This window comes from Stegostoma tigrinum, chromosome 2 (genome assembly GCF_030684315.1).
Source record: "Stegostoma tigrinum isolate sSteTig4 chromosome 2, sSteTig4.hap1, whole genome shotgun sequence".
Classification (NCBI taxonomy): Eukaryota; Metazoa; Chordata; class Chondrichthyes; order Orectolobiformes; family Stegostomatidae; genus Stegostoma; species Stegostoma tigrinum.
This window is the reverse complement of record NC_081355.1, coordinates 30,478,327-30,490,911: the sequence shown is the minus strand read 5'-3', so window position 1 is coordinate 30,490,911 and position 12,585 is coordinate 30,478,327. Positions and strand designations below refer to the sequence as shown.

Genomic DNA, 12,585 nt, shown 5'->3' with positions numbered 1-12,585 from the left:
TTACTCTCTTCTGGCATAAATGCACGGCTTAAGTTCATTTTAATTAAATTTGAACCTCGAAATATTTTTTCTACTGTGACTGCAAAACAGATGTATGTAAATTATATATATATATAAATGTGGTAGTTGCTGTTCTGCACATCTTTTCAACAGTAAAAATGTCTACTAATCCAGATTTTTTTCTGGTTGTTTCTAGCCATGGTTAGGCAAACCAATTTAAGCATTAAAAGACTGTAAATTAGTGCCTTAAAAACCTTGAGATTTGGAAATAATGTCATAGATTTGAAAACAATGCTGGAATGCTGAAGCTGGGACTGCAGTCAGATCTCTTTGCTTTTGGTACATTATTTTAAGGACTTTTCAGTTCAGCAAACATATTGCCACTGCTTTGTTCCATCCCACCCCTTATTCTTCAGCCATTTCCTTTCTTGCTAGCCACCCATCTACTATTGTGCACTCCGTCTCCCTGTGGGTATTATTTTTTGCAGCTCTCACTTTGTTATAAATTCATTTGTTTTATTATTTCAGACTTTTCCAGGTGTGGTTTTGGCTTTCCAGGTTGCTACTGCTCCCTGTTTTAATTTTTCAGGCCAGTACCATTCTTGATTTTGATTTCCAGGCTAGTCCTGCTCTTTCTTCTTATAGCCACTTCTTATTTCTCTCCTTTGTGATGATACTTGGCTGCCACTCTCTGGAATTAATCTGCCTCAGCTCGCTCTTGCTTGCTTTCTCTCTACAGCTTTAATTCCTGGACTGTCTTTCCTGCCCACACTTTTGTTATAAATTAATGAGCAACTGCTTCACTTTTACAAAACATTGATACATGCAGATAACATTACATAAATATTATGATGTCTGGTATTTCAACTGAAATTAAAATATATAATTTCCTTGAGTTATTACTCTGTTTTGACCATTAAGAACAATAAAAACTTTAAAGAAGCAACTCACTGTATATTCTGAGATTAAAGCATCATGAGACTCATTTAGACAGTAGTGGTATATGGATGGGATTGGAACTGGATCATGTCCCATATCTCACTGGATGCTGAAATAACCTTTGATTTTATGCACCAGACAGAAACCCAATCTAATTAACAACAAGGTAACACGATGATAGTAACTTATTTTGCTCTTCTGTTTGATTACCATCTGATATGATGGCCCTTTACTGGGTCTGATCAAATGGTCCTTTACTTAAATTGATTTACATTTTTTAACTGAGAGGATTGCTTTAAAGAAATTAATCTTGTTTACAACTTGATTAGAATCAATCAGGACATTTAAAGTTTTTATACTTTATCATATAGTTACTATTAATTCTTCACTTCTTCAAATATACTTGTTTTATTTTAAAACATAATCAATCTGAAATTATTCAAACTAGCTTTAATAAGTGAAAAGTATGGCTGCATATTGAACTGGGAGATATTAGTTTGTAAAAGTTATGCAACTTTGTTTGATTATTTTCTACCATTTGATGGAACAAAATATGTTTTGATGAAAAAGCTCATGAAATTTGGGTTGACTTCTTTTCAAACAAATTCTCTGCTACCAGTTAGCAATTGAAAAAGCTTTTACTGCTTTATTAAAACCAACTGTGAAATCTATGCTTCAATTCTGTGATCTTTGGATTGTTGAGAGCTTCCCAAATCTTCTTAAATAATTTTCAACCAAAATGGAGCCTGCTGTAACATCAATCCTGGAATAAAGTACTGAAGCATTAGTAAAATGTCCAAAATGAGCAAACATTTAAACTATAGAGAAGATAAAGAATGATCAGAGTCTCATAAGAAAGGGAATTTCTAGTTGTGCTGGTAAAGTCAATTAGATAGACTTTGATCATATTCATTTGTAAGGATGAGCGAGCTGCAATTTTTTTTTCATTCATTCTTGGAATGTGTGTGTCACAGGCAAGGCAAGCCTTCATTGTCCATCCCAGATTACCGAGGATACTGATAAGTTGCCTTCTTGAACCATGCAGTTCATGAGTCGTAAGTATATTCACTGTGCTCTTTAGGAAGGCAGTTCCAGTGTTTTGACCTAGTAACCGTGAAAGAATGGTGATACAGTTCCAAGTTGGGGTCGTATGTGGCTTTTAAAGATAACATAAAGGTGGTGGTGTTTCTATGCATCTGCTGCCCCTGTGTTTCTAAGTGGTGGAAACATGGGTTTGAAACATGCTGTTGAAAAAAGCTTTAGTGAGTTGCTGCAATGGATCATATAGATGGAACACACTGCTGCAACTGTATGATAGTGGTGGAGTGAGTGATTTTTGTTTATGCACTGCAGGGAAGATCTAGGATGCAGAAATGAAAAACAAGATGTTCAATTATCTGTTTTTGTTTACTCTAATTGTTGCTTCTCATTTGCAGAGCACCAGGAATCCCAAAGCAATTACAAAAGTTGTGAGCAGTTTTGGGCCCCATACCTGAGGATAGATGTGCTGGCATTGGATGGGGTTTAGAGCAGGTTTACAAGAATGATCCCAGGGATGAAGGGCTTGTCATATGCGGGCTCTGAATCTGTACCCAATGGAATTTAAATAGATAAGGGGAACCTGATTTTAAATTACAGGATACTGAGAGACCTGGAAAGAATGGATGCGGCGAAGATGTTTCCACTAGTAGGGGGAGACTAGAATTCGGAGGCACAGCCTCAGGGTGCAGGGATGACCCTTTAGAACAGAGATGAGGAGGAATTTCTCCACCTGGAGGGTGGTGACTTTGTGGAACTCATTGCTGCAGAGAGTTATGGAGGTCAAGTCATTGAGTGTAATTAATACAGAGATAGAGAGGTTCATGATCAGTAAGGGGACCAAGGGTTACAGGAAGAGGGCAGGAAAATGGTGTTGAGAAATATATCAGCCATGATCAAATAGTGCAGCAGACTCAATGGGTTGAATGGCCTAATTCTGTTCTTACATTTCACAGCCCAAATACATCAACTTGAAAGGCAAAAGATGTGCAAAGCAAAATGGACTTATTCCAAATTGTCAGGACACTAACCTATTTTCTACCTTCCAGATTGTTGTAATAGGAGACTTTGAGCCTCAAGTCTTTCACAATCTCTTCATAGATTCTCCAGAATGCAATATAAAAAATAATCAATAGAAACAATATAAACACCATTGAGGCTTGTGAAATTTCCTTGGAAATTGTAAAAAGGTCACAAGTTTAAGAACTAGAACATTTGAACTGAAAAAAAAATCCTATTTTATCCTGCTGTATCCAGATCTTTTGCATTCCTTCAAACCAAATAGTAGGAAAAGTACAACAAATTTAAAAAAAGAACTACTTGAGAGACAATTGTGGGAAACAAAATCTTGGATATGTTGGCATGAAGTCATAGCACTTTTTAAAAACTGCTTTTGGCTCCAAGCAATAACTGTTATCACAAAAAAAAACTCTAAATAAACCAGTAGACTAGTGTACTAATTATATGGGCCTCAGGAGAATCTGGCCCACAAGAGAGGCTTATCAACTCTCCTGATTCCACAGCCAGCCAATTGTGAGTTGTTTGTTTCCATTTGCTTTCTCCTGCTTTCCATCTAAAGAACACCAGAGATAATGAGATAACAGTGTGGAGCTGGAGAAACACCGCAGGCCAAGCAGCCTCAGAGGAGCAGGAAAGCTGACGTTTTGGGTCAGGATCCTTCTACAGAAATGGGGGAGGGGGAATGGGGGTCTGAAATAAATAGAGGGAAGGTGGGGCTGGGGAAGGTAGGTGAGATGGTAATAGGTGAGTGCAGGTAGGCAGTGGTGGGTTTGGTCAGTGAGGTGGGAGGAGCAGATAGGTGGGAGAGAAGATGGACAGATCAAGGAGGCGGGGATGAGAGGGAAGGTTGGTCATGGGATGAGGCCAGGGGTGGGGCCCCAACACCCCTCTCTATGTTTATTTCAGAGCCCATTTCCCCCCACCCCCATTTCTGAAGAAGGGTCCTCACCCAAAATGTCAGCTTTCCTGCTGCTCTGATGCTGCCTGGCCGCTGAATTCCTCCAGTTCCACACTCTGTTATCTCAGACTCCAGCATCAGCAGTTCTAACTATGCCAGAGATAATAAGGCTTACTACATCTGGAAAGACTAGGTGGTTTAACAGGGCATCTTAGTTTTTTTAGTTACTTGAGCCTTGTATTTATTAATTTACAATAGGTGGCACGGGTAAGGCTGCTGATTATTCCTAATTGCTGTTGAGAATAATGGGGTACGCGACCCTGTCAAACATAACTGAGTAGCTTGTTACATCATTTCAGGGGCAGTTCACAGTCAAACATATTGCTGTTGTTTGGAGTCACATATAGGCCAGACATAAAGGAAATTAGTGAAGCAGGTGGGTTTTGACTCCAATCTGGTTGTTGCACTATCACCCTTATTTTTATGAGTTTTCTTTTCATTCCAAAATTTTACGCAAATAATTGAATTGAATTAGCCCAGCTGGGTTGCAGGGATTTGAATTCCTGAATCTGGATCATTAATCCAGTAACATAACTCCTACAAACATATGAAATAGAAGCAGAGGTAGAACAATTGGCACTTGGCTGATATTTTTTAAATATTCATTCATTGAATGCAGGTGTCAGTAGCTGAGCCAGTATTTATTGCCCATCCATACTTGACCTTGAGAAGTTGGTGGCGAGCTGCCTTCTTGGGCCACGTAATTCATTTGGCAAGCACCATGCAACAAGCTCATGACCAACCTGTTTGTGTTTCCAATTCCACATTGCCACTTAGCCCCCAATGACCCTTGATTCCCTGGCTTAACAATAATCTATTTATCTACTTCAGTCTTAATGATTCAAAGATAAATATTCAATGAAAATATGCAATAAAATTCAATGATTCTCTTTGTACTGCATTTTGAGGCAGAGAGTTCCAAAGTTGCATAACCCTCCGACAGTAAAATTTCTCCTAATTTTAAACAGTGCCCCATAATTCTGGATTGACCCACAAGTGGAAATGTTCTTCTAATTCTGCATTGTCAAGACCATTCAGGATCATATACACTTCAATAAAGTCATGCCTCATTCTTTGAAACTCCAGCGAAAGCAAGTCCAGACTATTCAACCCATTCTCATAAGGTGACCTGCTAATTCCATGTATAAATCTGGTAAGCTGCCTTATATAACTGGAACGTAACATCCTTATTTTCATCTTCAATTCCTCTGTTAATAAAGAATAACATCTTTCAGCCTTCTTCAGTATGTGTTGTGCCTGCGCTCTAACCTTTTGGGACTCATTTACCAGAACACCTAATTCCTTCCTGCATCTCAGACTTCTGCAGTTATTCTGCATTTTTTTTATCTTCCTGCCAAAGTGAACAACTTCACATTTTTCTGCATTATACTCCATCACCACTCACTCAACCTAACAATATCTGTCTTTAACTTCCTAAGTTCTCTTCACAACATACTTTCCTACCTATCCCAGTGTCACCTGTGAACTTAGCTATCATAGAATCCCTACAATGTGGAAGCAGGCGTTACGGATCATCAAGTCCATGGTGACACTCTGAAGAGCATCCCACCTTGTCCCACCCCCTTACCCTATCCCAGTAACCTGACATTTCCCATGGCTAATCCACCTAAACAACACATCCCTGAACACAATGGGCAATTTAGCATGGCCAATCCACCTAATCTGCACCTGTGGCAGGAAACTAGAGCATCTGGAGGAAACTCATGCAGACATGGGGAGAATGTGCAACTCCACCCGCCTGAGTCCCTGGTGCTGTGAGGCAGCAGTGCTAACCACTGAACCACCGTGCCTTCTCTCCCTTCATCCAAGTCATTAATGTAAATTGTAAAAAGTTGACTCCATAGCACATACTTCTGTGGGACACCACTCCTCATATCCTGCCTACCAGACAGTGATCCATTTATGCATGGTGTATTTACTGCCATCCAGCCAATCTTCTGACCATGTTTTGAAGTTACCCCCTACACGTTGAGTTTTTATTTTTTCACAATAAACTTTGATGTAACATCTTACGAAATTCCCCTTTGAAGTCTAAGAATATAAGTCTACAAACTACTAATGTACCACACTGTTATTTTTCTTTCTCGTAGTTTCCAACCTGAGAAAGTAAATCAGTCAATGGAAACTTGGACCAGCAGTGAATTGGACTATGAATAAAAAAGATATAAAAAATAGAAATGTTAAAATATAAGGTGTTCAAGAGAGAAAAAGCCCAAGAAAACAAGATCAAATATATTGCTGAGTATATCCCACACTGAACAGTGCAGTTATGTGTGAAAGGCAATATTTCATTAATGGTTTTCCACCGGTCCCTGAGGAAGTCAAATAGCCTTTTCTCAAACTTGATTCTTCTAATGTTCTGACCGAAACAAGTAACAGTTTGAAATATTTATTTAAAATTCCTGGAATTTATTCTATGACTAAAGCAGTATTAAAAGTAATATCATATATGATTAGAAATCTGTTTGAGTAGTTAGTTAATCTCAGCAGGGCAATTCTACAGATGATACAATGAAATAGCCCCCCCAAACCTACAGAGTGGAAAGATCCGCCACAATGTTTGGCTGTAATCTATTCACTGTTGCAAAATGCATGTGCATGGTTGTAAGCACAAGAATCATCATTTTTCAATGCCTTGTGGTTGAATGGGCAACTGATAGATATCCACCATACAAGTGAATTCAGAATGGGCTCTCAGGAAGGGTACTGGCAGGTGACATATGACACCTGGACCGATGTAAACAGGGAGGTTGGAGTAGGAGGAGAAGTATGCTTTCCTGGATATAGCTGAAGAGGAACTAGAACTTGAAAAAAATTGCTGAATCTCTTCTTACTCTCTTCATACTCATGATTTAACCTGTTCATCACTTCATTCTCTTTCTGTCCTCACTCCCACATAGATGTGTTCTCTTCCTTTGCATATCCAGTTGTTAATTTTCATTGTGATATTGGTTCCTATACATAAATAAATAATATATAAATAAATAAATTGGTTCCTACCTAGGAGTCAAATGATTAGAGATAATGAGAACTGCAGATGCTGGAGAATCCAAGATAACAAAGTGTGCAACTGGATGAACACAGCAGGCCAAGCAGCATCTCAGGAGCACAAAAGCTGACGTTTCCGGCCTGGACCCTTCATCAGGGTCCAGGCCCGAAATGTCAGCTTTTGTGATCCTGAGATGCTGCTTGGCCTGCAGTGTTCATCCAGCTCCACACTTTGTTACCTAGGAGTCAAATGATTTCCTGTTTTTCTTTGGTATAATATGGGCCATGGGGAGGAGCAGAGAAGGTGGAAGAGAGTCTAGACAGATTTCAGCTTTAGCAGGACCAATCCTATGAACATCTGTCCTTACAACTGTTGCTTCCAGCTGTACCCTGTTTCAATGCCACCGAGAATAATAAGCTAGAAAGAAAATAATATTTAAAATACTGTATAATTAAAACAAACATTATGGTTATGTAATATTGCCCTTTTTAGACCTGTAAAAACAAATAAGTAGAAATGGTGTAATCTATCCTTTTTTAAACATGTATAGGCCAATAACTTCATGTTCGTACGTTGGTGAAAAGGATAAAATCAACTCTAATTATACAAGAAAGACCATCTGCTGTTATAAACTATCTGCGTCATATGATGACACATCGGTAATGAGCTGAAATCCAAGGTAGCTGATTCACAATAATGTCCCACCTTAGGAAACCTCTTCAGAAGCAAGAAGAACCACTCTTTTGTTTCCATTCATTTTCAATTTCATTGAAACATAGAAAACCAGAGCAGGAGTAGACTCTTGAAGTCTGCTCTGCCATTTAGTATGATCATGGCTAATCATCCAACTCAGCACCCCTGTGCCTGTTTACTCCCCAGTACACTTTGATCCCTTTTGCGGTAAAAATTATATCTAAAACCTTCTTGAAAGTATTAAACGTAATTGCTTTTGGTGGTAGAGAATTCCGCTGGCTCATCATTCTCTGGATGAAAAATTTCTTATCTCAGTCCTAAATCCTAACCCTATCCTTAAATTGTGATCCCTGGTTCTGGTTTAAATTTGTATTTTATTTGATAGATTGCTTGGATTAGATTATTATTGCCATGCTTATATAATTCAGTGTATTTTTTGTATCATTACCAATTATCAAATTCACTAGTTTAAAAAGAAGTGCTAATATGAACAATTTTCATCCACAAAATGATTTTGATGAGAATCAATATTCTTTGTACATTCTAGCCCATCACTCATAATATTACAGTCGGGAGCTCAGTCTACATGTTTAGCATGGTTTCATTCCATTAATGATGGTACATAAGAGGAAATTGACACATGAGCATAAAGTCAGAAAACTGGTAGACAGAAGGTATGGGAGGTTGATAAATTGAGTTAGCAGGAGGCTTTGAACTGGTATTGCTTGAGAATTCTAACAAGAATTTAAAAAGGAGGGTGGGATGATGGATGAAGTGTTTGAGGTGGCGTGGAGAATGATGAATGATGGGGAGACAAATGGAAGAGGGCGCTTGGAGTCACACATTGAGATAGGAAAACATAGGAGGAGATTAAATATGGTTTTGTGAACAGAAAGTGTAATATAGACCAGCCATTTGATATTGCTTTACACTACCATCCAGTTGCTCTACAATTCAGAGTACTCTTTCACCAGAACTCATGTATAATCCTGAATGGATTATTTCCTTCAACAAATGCCTGCCAATTGACAAAAGGAAAGAGAGGAGGAAAATAAATAAGGGTGAAAAACAATGCAGTTGAGGAAAAAAGTCAGACGAAATAAGCAAATAGAGATACAAAGTTCAAAGAATTAAAACAGAGACAGAATCTGAAGACACAGAAACAGCAACACACAAATGACAGGCGCAGATAATAGAAACCATCCCACATCTTATTGTGAGCAATTAGACTGAAGACCCACTACATGTTAAAACTCTTATGAATGCCATATGCTATCACACATTTTCTTTAAATGTATGCTTCTTAATAATGGTTAAATTTATTCTGCAACATTTAATTGGCCAATCTTCTCACAAGATTCATTGTCAGTTTGATTCCTCCAGAACTGCAACAGATCCCAGACAATTCCCTTTAAATATTGTAACCATAATTTGGATTTATTCATCACTTGTAAAGAAGACAAATGTTGTAGCTTGGGAACTGGATGATTGAAAGCCTGATCACGAATTGCAGAGCAAAAGGAAGACTGGAACAAAAAGCGGGAGTCAGAGAAATAGAGCATTTAATGGAATGGACGGTGTTGAAGTAGAACAGATAAACTGAAAGAGAAAGCAGTTATTGGATACAAACCTGAGCATGACAATTACATATAGCTGGAAGAAAGTTTAAACTCCAAACAATTATTTCCACTTTCAGCCTCCTGCATTCTGTTCTCTTTACCACATGTCCTTTTTGATCAGTTCTGACTTTCCAAGAATACACTGGTTTCACAACAATCAAGAAACCAAGATCTGATCTGTAAGTGATGGAGTCTTTATTTCAAGATTCCAATGTGAAATATCATTTAGCTTTACAGGAACCCACACATACCTTTATTTGACATTGTAAAATTTATGTCTTGTGAAATGATGGCCATTGGCTTAAGTCCTTAAGTTCATTTATAAGGTGTGAACATTGCTTGTTAGTCCAGCATTTATTGCCCAACCATAACTGCTGCTGAGACTAAGGTGATGAGTTGCCTTCTTGAATCACTGCAGTCCATACAGTGTAGGTACACCCACAGCACTATTAGGAAAGGAGTTCCAGGATTTTGACTCAGTGACAGTGAAGGAACAGCAGCGATATATTTCCAAGTCAGGATGATCTGTCGTTCAGAGGGAATCTTGCAAGTGGAGGCATTCGCAAATATCTGCTACCTTCATCTGTCCTTTGCAACTTTAGCAAATGATGTCTAAGGGTTCTTTATGAGTTGCTGCATTGCATCTTGTAGATGGTACATACTGCTGGCTCTGTGTACTGAGGATCAAGATAAATAATGTTGTTATTGGTGAGCAGTGTGCCAGTCAAGCAGGCTGCTTTGTCCTGAATGGTATCAAGCATCTGGAGTGTTGCTGGAGTTGGATTCATCCAGGCAAACGCAATGTATTCCATCACATCCTTTACTTGCGCTTTGTATATAATTTGAAGAGTGAGGAGGTGAATTACTCATCCCATAATTCCCAAGCGTTTGGGTTGCTCTTGTAGCCACAGTATTTATATAATTAGTCCAGTTCAATTTCTTGTCCACGGCAACATCCAGGATGTTTACTGTAAGCAGAGAGCCTGATGTATAATATTTTAATCTAAATAGATTGCAAGGCTTAGATTTGCAACAAGAACTGTGGGGTTATTGGTAATAAATAAAATTAAATGAGTTCATTCCTACAAGAAAGTAGCTTACGGTAGATTGCACTGTATACAAACTAAGAACTATTTTGGTAACTGATTAATTTGCCTAAGAAAATTGACATTTCCCACGGAATCTTTCCAATCTAACAATCTAATATGTATTTGGGTAGCGAATTTTTTTAAAGCTGTGTTTGATTTATTTTCAATGTTTAAAAAAAGCCAAGTTTAATCCCATGACTTAATCTACAGTAAAGTGACGAGACAGCAGTAACTCAACAGCTCAAGTTATTACACATGTTAAACGAAAGGGCATCTGGTTTGCAATCTGTTTTGTGAAATGAGGACTACACATCTGCTCTGTACTGAACTGACAGGCTCTCTTTTCTGAGACTTTTTAACATTCCTAGTACATGTCCTGTGGAAAACAAAGCAAAATTGTACTCATGGTACAGATTTTGCTCAATAAATAATTTTTCAGAGGTGTGTAAACTAACAAAGAAGCAACTTAAATATTTTTATTCAGTTAATTCTGCTTTTCAGAGCCACTATGCCTGTGTTGGCTCTCTGAAAGCGCTTTCCAAATAGTCCCACTCCTTGCCCTTTCCTTTATCCCTGCATTATTTTTTCCCTTTTCAAATTTATGTCTAATTTTCTTATAAAAGTTATGAAAGTTATGAACTACAGGAGCAACCATCCCAACACCCACAAACGAAGCTGCATTAGAACATTATTCCAATGAGCCACCACACACTGCAGCACAGAGGAACTACACAGAGCAGTGGAAAATCACCTATACAGCGTATTCAAAACGAATGGGTACCTTATGAAGACTGGCCGCTGATTCTTCAGCAACAAACCCAAACAAACAGACAAAACGGGCCCAGAAACCATAACCACTCTCCCCTACATCAAAGACATTTCCGAAATGACTGCCAGACTACTCGGACCTCTTGGCATCAGGGTAGCCAACAAACCCACCAACACGCTAAAACAGCAGCTAATGAACCTAAAAGACCCCATACAGACAACAAACAAAACGAACGTCATCTACAAAATACCTTGCAAGAACTGTGACAAACACTACATTGGACAAACTGGCAGAAAGTTAGCCACCAGGGTACATGAACATCAACTAGCCACAAAACGACATGACCCACTATCACTCGTATCCTTACATACAGATAAGGAAGGACACCACTTTGATTGGGACAACACATCCATCCTAGGACAAGCCAAACAGAGACACGCACGAGAATTCCTAGGAGCATGGCATTCCAACCGGAACTCCATCAACAAACACATTGACTTGGAGCCAATCTACCATCCCCTGAGAAAAAGAACAGGAAATGACATCACCAACACAGGAAATAACATCACCAACCCAAGGAAACCTAACCAGATAACTAGAAAGCGGGACATAACACCAGCACTTCACCAGAGGCTCACTGTTGATGTTACCTGGAAAGGTGACAAAACATCTGGAAACAAACCTTCAAGCTCAGTGAACCAGCTTACACCTGGAACAAAATAAAGACCCACTCTCTTGTGGACCGAGAGGAGGAGAGTGCTGTCTTGGAGGTGAAAGGAGGATGTCGGGTTGGCTGTGCACCCTTGCGACCGGTGGATCTTAATGCTGGCTTCGGCCTAACACTGGTTCAGGGGAGCAGCCAACCTGCAGCGATGGCTGCGGCAAGTGCTCGTGCCCCAGGTCAGGGGGTCCGGAACACCGTCCGTGTTTCCGTAAAGAAGGTGGATGAAGGTGCACCTGTGGATCGCACCTACTTCGTGAAGAGGGTCCTGTGAGACTGTTGTGGGTTCGCTGCTGCAGACATTTACTGCCTGCAGGATTTCCCCGGAGGAGGTTTTTATGACGTGACCTTCAGGAGTGCCGAGCTTTGCGAGCGCTTCTTGGAGGTTTTCAAGGAGAAAGGAGGTGAGGGCCCCCTCTCTGTATTGACCGCTGTCCCGCTGTTTGTGATGCCAGCGCAGAGGAGCCGTATGGTGACTGTACACATGTACAAGCCGCATGTGCCAGCAGTTGATGTCCTGACCTTCCTTGGAAGATACGTGAAGGTGGAAGGGGACCTAACTGACATCATGGACCCCCTTGGCATCTGGACCAGTAAGAGGCAGGTCAAGGTGACGCTGAGGATCGGCGCGGACGGGAATGTCGTACACCCACCATCCAGCTTCGCGATCGGCGGGAGCAAGGGCTACCTGACCTATGCAGGGCAACCTAAAGTCTGCCGTGCCTGTGGT

General features: G+C 39.7%; 1 long non-coding RNA gene across 4 annotated transcripts in view; it reads right to left on the bottom strand.

Annotated features, from left to right (window-relative positions):
* LOC125460607 (uncharacterized) overlaps window positions 1–12,585 on the bottom strand; it is a 106,900-nt gene that overhangs the window by 46,277 nt on the left and 48,038 nt on the right. The window lies entirely within an intron of this gene.